We start from the raw sequence: 16,860 nt of genomic DNA, 5'->3' as shown, positions 1-16,860 counted from the left end.
TCTCTTGCACGACCTAAAGCTTCCGGCAGCCCAAGGGAGGCTTCCAACTTCTCTCTCCTCTTTTGAGCTTCATTCCTTTGTCAGAACATAGTAAGGCCTTTGCGTTTTGTGTTCTTGTTGACTACGCACTTCTTTAACCCTTATTAGAACCCATTTCTAACCAAATTTTGAGTTGAGTTTTGAAGTCAAGTAGTGATTTTCATGGGTCCTCTTTGGAGTTTATCGTTCATGGCGTTGTCCCCAACAAAATCTAGTAGTTTCGTCGGATTCGGAGCCATTCCATTTTGATGGCTTTTGAGATTTTTATCTCAAATTATGGTAGGGAATGTTTTAGGATTATTGTGTGTTGTATTATGTGTTTGCCATGATTATACAACATATATGTATGCCTTGTATCAAATCTAGAAAGTTAGTAATTTTTACTTCTTTGTATAAGATTTAAGATTCATGATGTCATATAACTTTGATTTGAATCATGGCATGTTAGAAGGTTTAGTTTTAATATGTTTGTTAACATATATTAAATTGGGATTAATTGAATAAGAGTTGCACTTTTTATTTAATATTTATCTTTTGTGAAAGATTGAATCCCATGGCCGTACCTTGCATGAAATTGACTTGTGATATGCTTTTAAATTATGTCTTGGCATGTTGTTTAACATACTTTAAATTGAGAGCATTTGGACAAGTATGAAAATCTAGAGATTTTAATTAAAATGATTAATTAAAATCTAATTAAGGGTTCCATTGGCCTAATTAAGTGTTTAACTTGATATTTGTGATAACTATGACTTATGTTCTAGCATATGTTAATTTGGAGGCCATTTGATTGAGATTTGAAACCTAGGGAATTTAATTAGTTTATTGATTAAATTCCGTTTCTATTGTATTATTGATTAATTCATGTATTTGATATTGATAGTATGTTTAAAGCATGACTTTTGACTTATAATGAATTTATGAGTTTATGTTTTCAATATTGGATTATATTGTTATAGTGTGTAGCGAATCGCACTTTGAAGATTCGACATTGTCATCCTATAGTAGTTGTGGATTTAGGGCATGTATTGTGTGGATACAATCTACTTGCGCATGGAATATGATTTCTTGCATTATATAAATTATGTATAAGTTGTGACCTTACTTGGATTATTTTGGAGTCGTGGGACATTGTTTTGTGAGATGGCTAGAGTTTAGCTCTAGTACGGGGACGTGAGTCCTCTAAGTCAAAAGTTTGCGCGTTGGGTAGGCTGCCTGGGGGTTGTAGCTCCAAATTTGCCTTGTCTCGGCGGAAATCCGAGCTTTGATGTCCAAGTCTTCCACTATTTGTTTTCGCATTCAATTTCAAGTTGACAATCATGTTTAATTGTGACTTATGGTTTTGGCTATTGGCGATTTGATGTTGTTAAGTACATTTATACTAAATTGTTATATTTAGTTATTTTCACACTTTTAGATTTCAAGTTGATTACCTTGAGAATCTATGTCTTGACGTGTGGTATTAGAAATTCTAATTGTACTAAATTGTTATATTTAGTTATTTTCGTAATTGTAGATTTCAAGTTGGTAACTTTGAGAATCTATATCTAGTTGCTTGTATAGCATGTTTCTATGTTGGTTAAATTGCATAGATGTTGTGATTTGTGATTTATTGTTCAAATGTGACTTAGGAATGATCCTACAGATTCGTTTGGAACATAGACGTTAGGTGGCATGACCCACTTTGGTTGTTCTAGCATTTTAGATTTCAAGTTGATAACCTTGGGAATCTACATTTTGTTGCTTTGTGTAAGCATGCTACTATGTTGTTGGAATTACATGAATGATGTGATTATGCTAGAAATGATCTAGGGTAGCTTAGGATGCTCCCGAGGTCTCATCTCGACATAGACGTTAGGTGGCATGAGCCCCTTTAACATGTTTCACCTTAAGGTGATGAAATTGTAAAACGTAGGTCGATGCATGCTCATTTCCTACGAGTAGCTTTATGTTACTCACTCTTACGATACTGGGGCATATTTTAGGTACATGATACAAGATTGGAGATTGTAATTGCTTGGGTGATTTGCTGAGTTAAGCTTCTTTAGAAGCATTCTTGTTCACATGCATGTGTTAGCATGTTTATGATTTTTCTATGAAATGTAATTTTTCTAACTTAGAGATATGACATGTCAAATGTTGTAAATGAATTGTAATAAGGCCTTGGGCCATTGTAGCATGTTTAAAATGTTATTTTACACTTGCGTGTATGTTTACCTCTTCATTTAATAGCATATAATTCATTTTGGTCATGCAATGGGGGATTCATTTGAGACTTGGAAGTTTTTCTCCATTTTTGGTGCATAGCAGGTTCATTCTCAGCATTTCAACCTATTTCGGTCGACCGATAGGTTGTTTTGGTCGACTGAACCTCCTCGAATTTCATTTGAATAGTAAAATTCCAATTCCAGTAGCCATTTTCCCTATTTGAGGTTATTTCGGTCGACCGGTTCTCTATTTCGGTCTACCAAACTGAGGGTTCATTTCCTTTTTCTTTTTGGTTCATTTCGGTAGACCGATGCTCCATTTCGGTCGATCGAAATGGAGCTGCCTTGTAGGTTTTGTTTGGTTGGTTGATTCTTCGGGCCTTTATCGTTTCGTTTGTTCCTACAAGCTTTTGTTAATCTTGTTTAAGCCATTTGATGGTGCACTTAGTCTAGTTTGGACTAGATTTTGTTTTCTTTGGTTGTCATCGGTGCCATAGGGTATCATTTGACCTTTCATTCTAGTTTTTGCTTCCGCATTTCGGATCCGTGATTGGGTCAACTTTTGGTTCATCACTGACGCACTGGGTTGAAAAACTTGGGTCGTTATACCTTTGTTCTCTTTGCACATTGAGGACATTGTGCCATTTATGTTTGGGGGGTAATAGTGTTAATTGCAGTATTTGCTTTCAATTCAAAATTTTGAGCATGACTTGTGTATTTGAGGAATTTTCTATGATTGGTCCACAACTAGCTATGATTTTGATCTTTTGAGGATTATATTGCTTAAAATTTAAAAATTGCTTGAATTGAGAGTCCAATACTCCTTGTATGCCTTGTGGATGCCATTTAGGAGTAAATTTTTTAAAAGATTGATATCATGCTTGCACTTGTGGTGCACATCATCCTGATTTTGTGATTGTTTTGAGATTCATTCTAGGATTCTACACTAGCACAGGCATATACTAGCATTCATTTGTGGGGTACATGCTTTTTTGACTATTGAATTGGTTATATCCTAATTGGGCTAGTAGTGCATTGAAAGCTTTCATTCTTGATAAAGGTGGATAATAACCCCTTTTCACTAAGTAGCCGGGATTCTAGCCTCATCAAGCACTAAATTTCTCGCGCCGAAAGGTGGAGGGCCCAAACTCTAGGTTAATAATTGAACTTGAAAAAAAAAAAGAAAAAAAAAGAAGAGTTGCAAAAGCAATAAAAAAGTGAGGACTTCTCCCAAAAGGTGAGAAGTAGGAAATGATTAGATGGAGGTTGTTTTGATTTGTAGCCTAGTTGATTTGAGCTTGTAAGTCCTTAGGGGTGTTTAAACACCTAGTGCCCTAAAGCCGTCCGGTTTGGGAGTCATTAGCCTAACGCTCGACCTCATGGATCGCTAGAAAGCTTAATAGATCAACACATTGCACCATGCTTCCATCTTTGATCCTTAGGGATAAAAAATAAAAAATAAAAAATAAATCGAGTGAAAAGAATAAGCGCACCTACATGAATAAAGTTTTAATAAAAGGTCCACTTTTTGTCTTGATGATCGGTACTAGATTTGTGTGCTAGTTTGAGGGTAAGGATGTGATTATTTCTTTAGTTGGCTTAGATAGCAACATACTTGATGCCGGTCCACTCAAAATGATTCTAGACTTGTTTTGATTTGCATGATCTTTTTCTTGATGTGTGGAAGACCATACTTGCTTGCTTGATGTTGAAATTTTGGGAGATTGCTTGGAAAGGGTTGAAAAATTGCATACTTGAGGTAGTTTTCTCCCAATGCTTGTTTGCAATATTGGTGTCTCTTTTGAAAAAATGAGCTTAATGTTTATGGATATCATTTCTGGAAACCCTCACGAGACTTCACTCGTCCACTAGGGGTAACCTAGGGGTTTAAAAGGCTTGTTGAATATGCTAAATGCAATCGTGTTCCCTACGAAAGTGGCGTTATCCATTTATTGTTTTCTAGTTCATACTTGTATAGTTGTTCATTTCATTCCTTTACTTTCTAGTTCATTGCTAGGGACTAGCAATATTTAAGTTTGGGGGTGTGATGAGCGCTGAAAAGTGCGCATTTAAACCCCTTAAGCTTAGGTATTTTAGGACCTTTATCTATCTTATTTTCCCGCTTTAGATTGATTTTGTATTATTTCCATTTTCAGGTACTTATCCCCAAAATAAGCTAACTCAGCTAAATAAGAGCATAATTGAGGCAATCTTGAGACGAATCAAATAAAGGAGCAAAGTGGGAGCAAAAGGAAGCAAGTGGTGGAAATTCAACAAGTTCGATTGATCTCAGGAAATATTCGATCGATCCAACTTTGATCAATTTCAGTACTTCAAGATGGATCTGAACTATTTTGTCCTTATCCAAAGATCCCACAAAGTTTGATCGATCCAATTTTCTTCCGATCGATCGAAAAGATTCTATCTTATCCAGTTATACCACCACACCTACCACTTTTGTCTCTTTCCCAAAAATACCAAAATATCTCAGATTTGTCTTTATCCAAAAAGGCGCCGCCATAGAGGATCGATCCAGCTTAAGTTCGATAGATCTCAGCCATGTTTGATCGATCTCACCACAAGTTCGATCGATCGAACTTCCCCAAGTGCGAGAAAATTCAATTTCTAGCTCATTAAAAGTTGTCTCATATCCAATCATTGGGAGGAATATTGGTGTATGAGCCCAGGTCATTGGGGGTGACATTTTAACCTACCTATATAAGGAATATGAGCCATTCTTGAGAGTATATACATATACATATACTAGAGAGACTTTTGACACAATGGAGATATCATATTCTTAGTGAGGAAGAAAGAAGAGAGGAGGCTAGAGACACAGGCTTAGAGTTCTTCCATCAACCAAGAAGAGGAGCAATTTCTACCATGGAGTTAGCCCTTGAGGGTTGGAGGACACCATCCATGAGTGGCTAGACATCCTCTTGAGGCTAGAGTTAGCCCTAAGCATGCTTTCTACATCTTAATTTATGTATTTTTGAGGGGATTTGTATTGTGATATATGTTTTGACATTTATATATATATAGATCTTGTTTATTCAATGATTTGTGTGGTTTAATGGTTCCAATTGATCATTTCATTCCATCCATATGTCTATGTATGCTAGAATAGATGTTCATGTGTTTGTCTCTAGATTTTGTGTTATTGATGCATGTCTATGTGTATAGATGCTATAGATCTAGAGATTGTCGAGACATAGTGCTTAATAGAATGCTCTTGTGGTTTATTTGATGGTTCATACTCATTTCTTGATGGATTGTGCCTCTCCCTTAGTTTAATTAGTTTAATTTCATGTCATTAGCTTAATTGTAGTGTAGTTGTAGTTTAGATGTTAAATGGGAGGACAATCCATCCTTGTTGTTTGATGTTCCATACTTATGAAAATAAGTAGCATAGGTCTCTAACATTGTGACGTGTTTGGATTGTGAGCTTAAAGAGAGGATTAGTGGCTTAGTTTGATATATTGTGCAATCCACCATGTTGCTTAGACAATATATACTTAATTAGTCATCTATGCTTGTTGAAACAACCACACACACACACACACACTATTGTTGCAATACATGTTTTCCCCCTCATTAATCAATCATTAAGGGTGTAGAAAAGCTATGCTTAGTGGTGATCTTTAAACCCCAAGATCTCTCTCTCTTATTTTCTCTCTATTGCATTTAATTGTTTACTTTAGTTTAAATTGCATCTTAATATAATTTAATCGCCAACCAATCTTTTGATCACTCGACCTACTAACCCTAATCTTGATTCCACAACCTAATACGACCCACCATTCCCTTTGGATGATCCCTACTCGCCCTAACTATATTTTTAGTGAAAGGTAGTAGTGGCAAATTATAAATGTAAAACTTGGCCACACTCATCTTGGAACATCTTTTAAGTATTGGTGCCACGACAGCACCAGTCTTTATGGATGATTTTTTTGTCTTTGGGTCTTCATTTGATACATGCCTCAAAAATCTAAATTTGGTGCTTAAAAGATGTCGTGAAATAAACCTTGTTCTTAGTTGGGAAAAGAACCATTTCATGGTTCAAGAAAGTATTGTTTTGGGTCACGTCATCTCAAAAGGGGGAATTGAGATGGATAAAGTGAAAGTTGAGCTCATTTTTGAATTGCCTCCACCTTCTACGGTGAGAGAGGTTCGTTCCTTTCTAGGTCATGCTAGCTTCTATCGCTGTTTCATCAAAGACTTTAGCAAAATTGCTAGACCCTTGTGCAATATTCTTGCCAAGGAAACTCCTTTTGTCTTTGATCAAACATGCCTTGATGCTTTTCAAAAATTACGTGACTTATTGTCATCTGCTCCTATTATGCAACCTCCCAATTGGTCCTTACCATTTGAAATCATGTGTGATGCTTCTGATTATGCCATGGGAGCGGTTTTGGGGAAAAGGGTAGGAAAACCTCCATGCGCTGTATACTATGCAAGCAAGACCCTCTCGGGAGCTCAATTGCATTATTCCACTACCAAGAAGAAATTACTTGCCGTAATGTATGCTCTTGACAATTTTCGATCCTACCTCTTAGGGTCAAAAGTCATTATCTATTCTGATCATGCTGGTTTAAGGCATCTTTTGACTAAGAAGGAAACAAAGCCTTGTTTGATAAGATGGATTTTGCTTCTTCAAGAATTCGATGTTGAAATCAAAAATAAGAAAGGCACCAAAAATGTGGTTACTGATCATCTTTCTAGATTAGTAGTAGAATCTTCCTTGAGTCCACCAATTCATGATTCATTTCCGGATGAACAACTATTCCAAGTTTCTAATTGATAAACGCCTTGGTTTGCCGACATTGTGAATTTTCAGGCAATTGGCAAACTTCCGACCAATTGGTCAAAACAAGCGAAGAAGCGTTTCTTTGCTAACATCCGAAATTATTATTGGGAAGATCCTATTTTGTTCCAATATTGTCCAGATCAAATTGTACGAAAATGTATTCCAGAGAGTGGAATTCCAGGTGTGCTTGTGTTTTGCCATACCCTTGCATGTGGTGGGCATTTTAGTGCGAAGAAGACCGCCTTGAAGGTGCTTCAAAGTGGGCTATTTTGGCCTACCATCCATAGAGATGCCTACAATTTTTGCAAGCAATGCGAGAGATGTCAAAAAATGGGATCGATGTCAAGAAGGGACATGATGCCCTTAACAAATATCATTGTGGTTGAATTCTTTGATATTTGGGGCATTGATTTTATAGGTCCCTTCCCTATGTCTTATGGATATCAATACATTTTGCTTACCGTTGACTATGTTTCTAAGTGGGTGGAGGCTTATGCTTCCAAAACCAATGACCACTTCGTGGTTATCCAATTCATTAAATCCAATATCTTTACTCGTTTTGGCATGCCAAGAGTAATGATTAGTGATGGAGGAAAGCATTTTTGCAATCAATTTTTAAGGAAATTATTTCTTAAGTACTCCGTTACTCATAAAGTCGCCACTCCCTACCATCTTTAAATAAGTGGGCAAGTAGAAGTGTCAAACAGGGAAATTAAGCATATTCTTGAGAAAATTGTTAACACAACCCGGAAAGATTGGTCACGCAAATTGAATGATGCTTTGTGGGCTTACCAAACGGCATACAAGACTCCCATTGGCATGTCTCCTTATAGACTTGTTTATGGAAAGCCTTGCTATCTTCCGGTTAAGCTAGAACACAAAGCTATATGGGCAGTTAAGAAGCTCAATTTTGACCTTGATAAAGTAGGAGAGAATCGTTTACTACAATTAAATGAGTTAGAAGAGTTGAGACATAATGCTTATGACTATGCAAAACTTTACAAAGAAAGAACCAAGGCTTTTCATGATAAACATATTGTGAAGAAATCTTTCGAACCAGGACAAAAAGCATGGCTTTTCAACTCTAGGCTTAAACTCTTTCCCGGGAAATTACGTACCAAATGGGAAGGTCCGTATGAGATCATCCCTGTTGCGTCTCATGGGGCGGTTGAGATTCATAGCCTAAAGAATGGCAACACATTCAAGGTGAATGGGCAAAGGTTGAAACCCTACATTGAGGGACAAGTTTTTCAAAGGCATATGGAAGCTGCCTTTTTGGTAGATCCAATCTATGAAGAGATTTAGTACTACATTCAATGTTTTCAATGAGATGTTCGAATTCTTCCTTAATTGTTCCTGTTTGATCGATCTTGGAATAAGTTCGATCGATCGAACATCATCTCTACATCCAATCATCTTTCAGTCCCATCGATCGAGAATTTTCTGCATATTTTAGCTCTCGGTGTATCGATCGAACTTCATTTCAAATTGATCTGAGTCTTCCAAGATCGATCAAACTTTTTCTTCGATCTATCTCAGTTCTATACTTAGAAAATTTTTAAAGCCCTGCATATTTCAGCTCTCTGTTCCATCGTTCGATGATATCTGCAGAATTTTAGAGGTTTGATCGATCTAAGCTAGATCGATCTATGCTCAATCGATCAGGATGGATACTAAAAAATAAAAATAAAAAATAAAAAAATAGATGATGATTGTTTTTTTTTTCAAAGCAGCATTCCGTCTTGCTAAAGACGTTAAACTTAATACCTATTTTGTATATACTTGCTTTCATAATTTACAAAAAAAAAAAAAAAAAAAAAAAACCTTTTTACTATTATGCCCTTGTGTGTATTCGTGCTTTTTTGTTTATTGTAGGGCTTGCTCTCGTATCTCTCTTTCACCTTGTGCTATAATGCATGATTTGATTATTCTTATCCCATTTGATATTTGATGTGACTTTGTTAGTGTGGTTATTCAAATAGGTTGTTGATTCCAAGTTTGGGGGAGACCCTTTTCATATTGGATCATTGCCGGGTTTCATGTCTTTCACCACCACGGTATACTCTTTCCATCTTTTTCATTATTCTCATTGCACTTTGAGGATAATGTGCGGTTTAAGTTTAGGGGTAAGGTGACTTTGTTGCATTCTACATAAGTTTGAGACTTTAAATGTATGATTGAGATTTGAGATTGATGCTAGCTGTGATTTTGATCTTTTGAGGACTATATTGCTTAAAATTTAAAAATTGCTTGACTTGAGAGTCCAATACTCCTTGTATGCCTTGTGGATGTCATTTAGGAGTAAATTTTTCGAAAGATTGATATCTTGCTTGCACTTGTGGTCCACATCATCCTGATTTTGTGATTGTTTTGAGATTCACTCTAGGATTCTACACTAGCACAGGCGCACACTAGCATTCATTTATGGGGTATATGCTTTGTTGATTATTGAATTGGTTATATCCCAATTGAGCTAGTAGTGCATTGAAAGCTTTCATTTTGAAAAAAGTGGATAACAATACCTTTTCATTGAGTAGCTGGGATTCTAACCTCATCAAGCACTGAATTTCTCGTGTTGAAAGGCGGAGGGCCCAAACTCTAGGTTAATAATTGACTGTTCAAAAAAAAAAAAAAAAAAAGGAAAAAGAAGAAAGAAAAAAGAAAAAGAAGAAGTTGCAAAAGCAATAAAAACATGAGGACTTCTCCCAAAATGTGAGAAGTGGGAAATGATTAGATCGAGGTTGTTTTGATTTGTAGCCTAGTTTATTTGAGCTTGTAAGTCCTTAGGGGTATTTGAACACCTAGTGCCCTAAAGCCGTCCGGTTTGGGAGTCATTGACCTAACGCTCGACCTCATGGATCGCTAGAAAGCTTAATAGATCAACACATTGCACCATGCTTCCATCTTTGATCCTTAATATTAGAAGAAAAAAAAAAATCGAGTGAAAAGAATAAGTGCACCTAGAACAATAAATCTTTAATAAAAGGTCCACTCTTTGTCTTGATGATCGGTACTAGATTTGTGTGATAGTTTGAGGGTAAGGATGCGATCATTTCTTTAGTTGGCTTAGATAATAACATATTTGATGCCGATCCACTCAAAAAGGATTCTAGAGTTGTTTTGATTTGCATGATCATTTTCTTGATGTGTGGAGGACCATACTTGTTTGTTTGATGTTGAGATTTTGGAAGATTACTTGGAGATGGTTGAAAAATTGCATACTTGAGATAGTTTTCTCCCAATGCTTGTTTGCAATATTGGTGCATCTTTTGTGAGAATGAGCTTAATGTTTGTGGGTATCATTTCTAGAAACCCTCACGAGACTTTACTCGTCTACTAGGGGTAACCTAGGGGTTTAAAAGGCTTGTTGCATATGCTAAATGTAATCGTGTTTCCTATGAAAGTGACGCTATCATTTCATTGCTTTTTAGTTCATACTTGTATAGTCTTTCATTTCATTCATTTACTTTGTAGTTCATTGCTAGGGACTAGCAATATTTAAGTTTGGGGGTGTGATGAGCGCTGAAAAGTGCGTAATTAAACCCCTTAAGCTTAGGTATTCTAGGACCTTTATCTATCTTACTTTCCCGTTTTAGACTAATTTCATGTTATTACCCTTTTCAGGCACTTATCCCAAAAATAAGTTAATTCAGCCAAATAAGAGCATTAAAGAAGCTAACTCAAACTGGATGGAAGAAAGGAGCAAAGTGGAAGCAGAATGAAGCAAAATGTGGGAATCAGCAAGTTCGATCGATCTCAATATCACTTTGATCGATCGAAGCAACATCGATCTGGACACTTCAAGATGGATCCAAGCCCTTGTCTTTATCCAAAAGATTCCACAATGTTCGATCGATCCAACCATTCTTCGATCGATCGAACATATTTGATCTTATCCACACCTACCACCCCACCTGCCACTTTTGTCTCTTTCTCAAAATATCCCAAAATATCTCAAAGATTTGTCTTTATTCAAAAAGGTGCTGCCAAGGATGGATCGATCTCTATAGCATTCGATGGATTTCTGCGCAGTTCGATCGATCTCAGAATAGTTCGATTGATCGAGCCTCCTTAAGTCCGAAAAAAAATAAGTTCCAGCTCATTAAAAGTTGGCTCATGGTGCAATCATTGCAAGGACCCTAGTGCACGAATCCAAACCATTGGGTGTGACACTTGACCTACTTATATAAGGATTTTGAGCCTCTTTTACAACATATCTCATATATCATCTCATAGACTAAAGAAACATTCTTAGAGAGGAAGAAAAGAGAGGAGGAGAAGCTAGAGACACATTCTTGGGAGTTCTTCTATTCTTCTAGGGTTTCCATCAAGAAGGAGGTCATTCCTACCATGGAGATAGCCCTTGAGGGTTGGATGACTACTTCAATGAGTGGCTAAACATCTTCTTGGGGCTAGAGTTAGCCCTAAGCATGCCTTCTAGACTCTAATGCCTTGTATTTTGAGGGGATTTCTGTTGTAACCTTGTCTTGACACTTATTTTATATATGAATCTTGTTTATTTAATGATTTATGTGGTTTAATACTTCCAATTGATCATTTTATTTTATCCATATGTCTATGTATGCTAAAATAGATGTTCATGTGTTTATCTCTAGTTTTTGTGTTATTGATGCATGTCTATATGTGTTGATGTTATGGATTTAGAGATTGTTAAGGCATAGTGCTTAATAGAATACTATTGTGGTTTATTTGATGGTTCATACTCATATCTTGATGGATTGTGCCTCTCCCTTAGTTTCTTTAGTTTAATTTACATGCCCTTAACTTAGTTGTAGTGTAGTTGCCTTAGTTGTTAGATGGGAGGACAATCCATACTTGTTGTTTGATGTTCCATGCTTATGAATGCAAGTAGTATTATTCTCTAACCATGTGATATGTTTGGATTGTGAGCTTAAAGAAATGATTAATGGCTTAGTTTGATGTATTGCTATTCACTAGGTTGCTTAGACAACATATACTTAATTGGTCATCCATACTTGTTGAAATAATCAATCACACACTCTCAAATTGCAACACATGTTTCCCCTCATTAATTATGCATTGAATGTCTAGAATGGTGATGTTTAATGGTGACTTCTAGATCCCAAGACCTTACTTTCTTGCTTTCTCTAAATTTTCATTTAAATTGCTTATTTTACATTGAACTTGTTTAGTTTAGTTTGTAGTCTAATCAACTAAACACACCATTTCTTGATCACTCGACCTACTAACCCTAAACATTATTTCCATTGTAAGTACGCCTAAAAATCCCTTGGGACGATCCCTACTTACCCTAGCTATCTTTTTAGTTAGAGGTAGTAGTGGCATTTATAAATTTAAAACTTGGCCACACTATTTTGCACAAATTTGGTTGTACATCGACGACGACACCAGAATGCAACAAAGTCACCTTACCCCCAAACTTATACCACACATTGTTCTCACACATTGTCCTTAATGTGCAATGAGAACAATGGAAAAGATAGAAAGAATATACCGTGGTGGAAAAGACACGAAGCCCGGTAATTATCCATTAAGAAAAAGTGCACCCCCAAACTTGGAATCAACAACCTGCTTGAATAACCACACTAGCAAACTCAAGCATATACAAAATGCAAGAAAATCAAAGAATAAAATGCATGAATAAAATACAAAAAGAAAAATAAAGAAGGTAAATGCAATGAAGAATATGTACAATGAAAAAAATGAAAAATAAAAAGTAAGAAAGGATGCAAGAACAAAATAAAGAAAAATGAAAATAAAAACTCTTTTTTATTTTAATTTTTATTTTTTAGACATAACAAGTATGTACACACACACAGAAATAAAACAAATAAACATGCAAGGAATGAAAATGCAAGGAAATAAAGAATGCAATTTTTTTATTTTTTTATTTTTATGAACAGTGCTCGATCAGTCGAAAGAAGTGCTCGATTGATCGAAAAGCTTGTAGAATGATGCCCTGGGAACAAAAATTTCTGACGCAATTTTGATCGATCGAAATTATTTTCGATCAATTGAGACCATTTTCGATCGATCGGAATAAGTGTTGATTGATCGAAAAAGTCTTCGATCGATCGAAATGGGCGCTGCCTGGGCATAAAATGCTAAATTTCGAAAAATTTTCAAAGGCAGAAATTTTTCTAAGCCCCCAAAATGCATGAATATGGTCTAAAAACCTGATTTTTGACAATGAAATGCAATGAAACATATCTAGACGACGCAAGAATTGAAAAATAAAAAGAAATGGGAGAGGAATAGAGTTGAAAACTTTACGAATGCTAGTGTTTAACGTCTCTAGCAAGACATTGGTTCGACTTACTAGTCGAAAGTATCGAAGACTGGATATAAAACATCCTTATTGACCCTCTTTTCCATTTTCTTATTTGATGCATCACTTACAACAATATACACATCCTCCAAAAGAATGACTTGAAAAGAAATTTTGAAAGATGCAATTTGTTTCCTTTCATCCACGGTCTTGAAAATAAAATCAATGATGAACGGCCTTGCACTTGGCAAGGCAAAATCTTTCAAAGACTCTATTGGATTATTAGGAAATGCACTCTCTTCATTCTTTTTTATCTTCCTCAAAAATCACCATCTCCTCACCTTCCAAGTTAGTTAAGGAGTCCATTAGAGAGTTCACTTCATTTTTGGAGCTTTCAAGGCCAAAACCACAATTTTTATACATTTCAAAAAGGCATGTCTCAAGATGGTCTTTAGATATAATAGAAGGATGGTTCTCTTCAATAAGTTCCTTCTCCTCCTCTCCTACCTCTATAGTGGTCAACATCTATTCATTCTCTAAAGTATCAAAGGCCGAGATAAAATTATGATCAAAACAAGGAAAGTCCTTATTAATCATGTTGTGCTCTATAGGATTAGCCATTGGTGGACTCATTAATTCCTCAAATTGCTCACTTGCTACTTCACTCTCATCATCCTCATCTATATAAATTGAAGTTCTTGCCATTTTTTCATTTGCCTTTTCTTCCTCCTCTTGACGAGAAAGAATACTTGCAATTTTCTCAACTTGAGCTTCAAGCTTGGCTAAGATTTGAGAATGAGAATTAATATCTTGAGTTTATAAATTAAGTCCATCAAATAGAGCTAACACTTATTCTTGAAATTCGGGTGAATAAGGTGATTGAGGTGGTTTTTCATAAAATGGTGGGGGAGGGTAATAATCATAAGAAAGATTAAAAGAATAATCAAGTCCATGATAAAATGGTGCATGTTGAACATTGTACTCAATCTCATAATGATTAAAATATGATGGAGGGGCATAAGGAGAAGGGATGTAATTTTCCTCCAAAATTGGATAAAATAATTCCTCCATTCACAATTAAAATCCAAATGTAAGAAAAAAATTGGTCTCCACGCGGGCTAATGCTTGGACTTAAAATAAAGTAATGAAATTAGCCTCAATAAGGGCTATCACAAGCATGCAAAGAAGTGCAAAATTAAAATACAAGAGTTCTAAGAATTGCTCACAAAGGTCCTTAAGCAACTTTAAATTTTAATGTTACCTTTAAGCTCCAATGATTGCTTCAAGTTCCAAAGTTTGCCTTTCTTGTAGTCAAGTACCTAATTGACAAATAATATCAAGAATGAGAAACGAATATACAATGGAAAATAAAATAAAAATAAAAGCAATCAAATGAACACTATTATCTAATCTAATTTCAACAAAACCATTAATCCCCGGCAACGGCGCCAAAATTTGACGAGTCTCGCCCCTTCCTTTAAGTGTTTAGAAAACGAACTTTGTAATGCGAGAGGTCGTTTCACAAGGTCAAAATATGATTGTGGTTTAGGAAGCCTTTAAAAGTCAAATTTACATTTATAAAACCACTACTACAACTAATGAAGTATAGCGAGTAGGGATCGTCCTCAGAGATTATACGTGTTGGAATTTAATTTCGACTCCAATGTATCAATTGATTGCAAGGAAAGATTGGTTGATTACTCTAGAAAATAATTAATTAAAATGAAATTAAAATAAACTAAGTTGAGTTAGGGATTTAAGAGATGAGAAGTGGGGTCTTGGGGTGCATTGGAATCGCCACCAAGCTCGTTCACCAAACCACACACTTTCAACTAATTTGGGGAAAACCTTCTTGTGAACAAAATGCGACTACCAATTGTAATATTAAGCATGGACCATCAAATTCAATAATGTATTGTCTACCTAACCAACAATTAAACTAAGTGTAGAACAACCTATCAATTCTAAGCATGACCCATCAAACTAGTCACAATTATAGCACACATTAATCTAGAGAATCATGGAATTTACAATAATAAGCCATGGAATATCAAATCAAGTATAGATTGTCTGCTTACCTACAAGCATGAATTAAGTTGTAGAACAACCCATCAAGCATAAGTATAATCCATCAAATTAATTGACAAACCCATCTAATAAAAACCATGTCTAGCCATCACTAGATTCTCAATCAACCACACATAGACATGCAATTAATATAGAAAAACTAGTGTAGAGATCAATTCCCAAATAATCATACATAAGACATGTAATCGCATAGAGAATTAATAGAAATAATTAATCCATAGAAATTGAAGGAGAACTCAAGATTCATTAAATTCAAAAGGCTAAAACACTAATCACAAAATATAATTCCCCAAAAAGTATGAAAGAGATAGAGGTTTAGATTACAAACTTGGGGCTCATCCAAGCCCTAAGGAGAAGTCTAGCCAATCATGGAGGAGGTGGGTGTGATCTTGGAACCCTCAAGGGCAATCCCCAAATATGACTCCATTTTCTTCCTCTTTTTCTTTGTTGAATTCTAGAGAGAGAGTGTGTGTAGATGTTGAGATGTGTTCTTGGAGCCTCCACTCATCTCTTTCTTCTAACCCTAATATCTAACTTTTCTAGAGAGAGAAAAATAAAATTACAATGAAATAAAATTGAAGACTAAAGATTTTAGATAGATTACAAAATGGTTCAATTCCCCTTTTATAAAAGGTCCTTGGAGTAGTGAACAAGTCAGAAAATAAGCCCTTAAAATATCTAATCCCGCAACTATGTGGTAGGTGGAGTTTAGGCATGCGGGAATAAGACAGCTTGTTGCCAATGTATTTTCGATCGATCCAAAATATCTTCGATCGATCGATCGAAAAAATCTTCGATCCATCCAAAAATTCAGCATTTTTGACCTTTTTCCGGATTTTTCTGGAATCTTATCGGAACTTTTGCTTGACTCCAAAAAGGCTGTAATGGACCATTTTTAGCCCGTTTTAGCCTTATTGACCTGAAATAGATAGAAACACAAATAAGTACTAAAACAGGAAACTAAAGATAGATGAATGGACTAAAATACCCTCGCTTAGGTGTTAAAATGAGTCACATTTGAGCACTCATCAAACACTTAACTTGTTACCCAAACTACTCATCCCAAGGCAATCTACACGCCTAGTCAAGGAAACTTTACACTCTAGGTTCAACATCCTTACCTTTCCTCTTCATCATTCCTCAGAACACCGTTGGCCCTGACAAAAGTTAAATGGGGCTACCAGCTAAACCTACGAGATCACTCTTATCCTAAACATTCTAATCAACCTTCTATCTCTTCGGATCCTCAAACAACAACCACCACCCCATAATACTCCACACATAATTGGAATACAACTTTAGTCCACAACTTTCAATTTCCCAAAACACAATCCTATTAGTAACATAATACCCATCATCTATCACTTAAATGGCCCCATACTACCTGCCTTATCGTGTAATCCTACACTACACAATTAAAACTGACCACTGTACACCAATTTTAGACT

The sequence above is a fragment of the Cornus florida genome, unplaced genomic scaffold, assembly GCF_030987335.1.
Source record: "Cornus florida cultivar Cherokee Brave unplaced genomic scaffold, ASM3098733v1 CherokeeBrave_3.0.0_Hap2_Chr11, whole genome shotgun sequence".
Lineage (NCBI taxonomy): Eukaryota > Viridiplantae > Streptophyta > Magnoliopsida > Cornales > Cornaceae > Cornus > Cornus florida.
Note: the sequence above shows the minus strand (reverse complement) of the source record.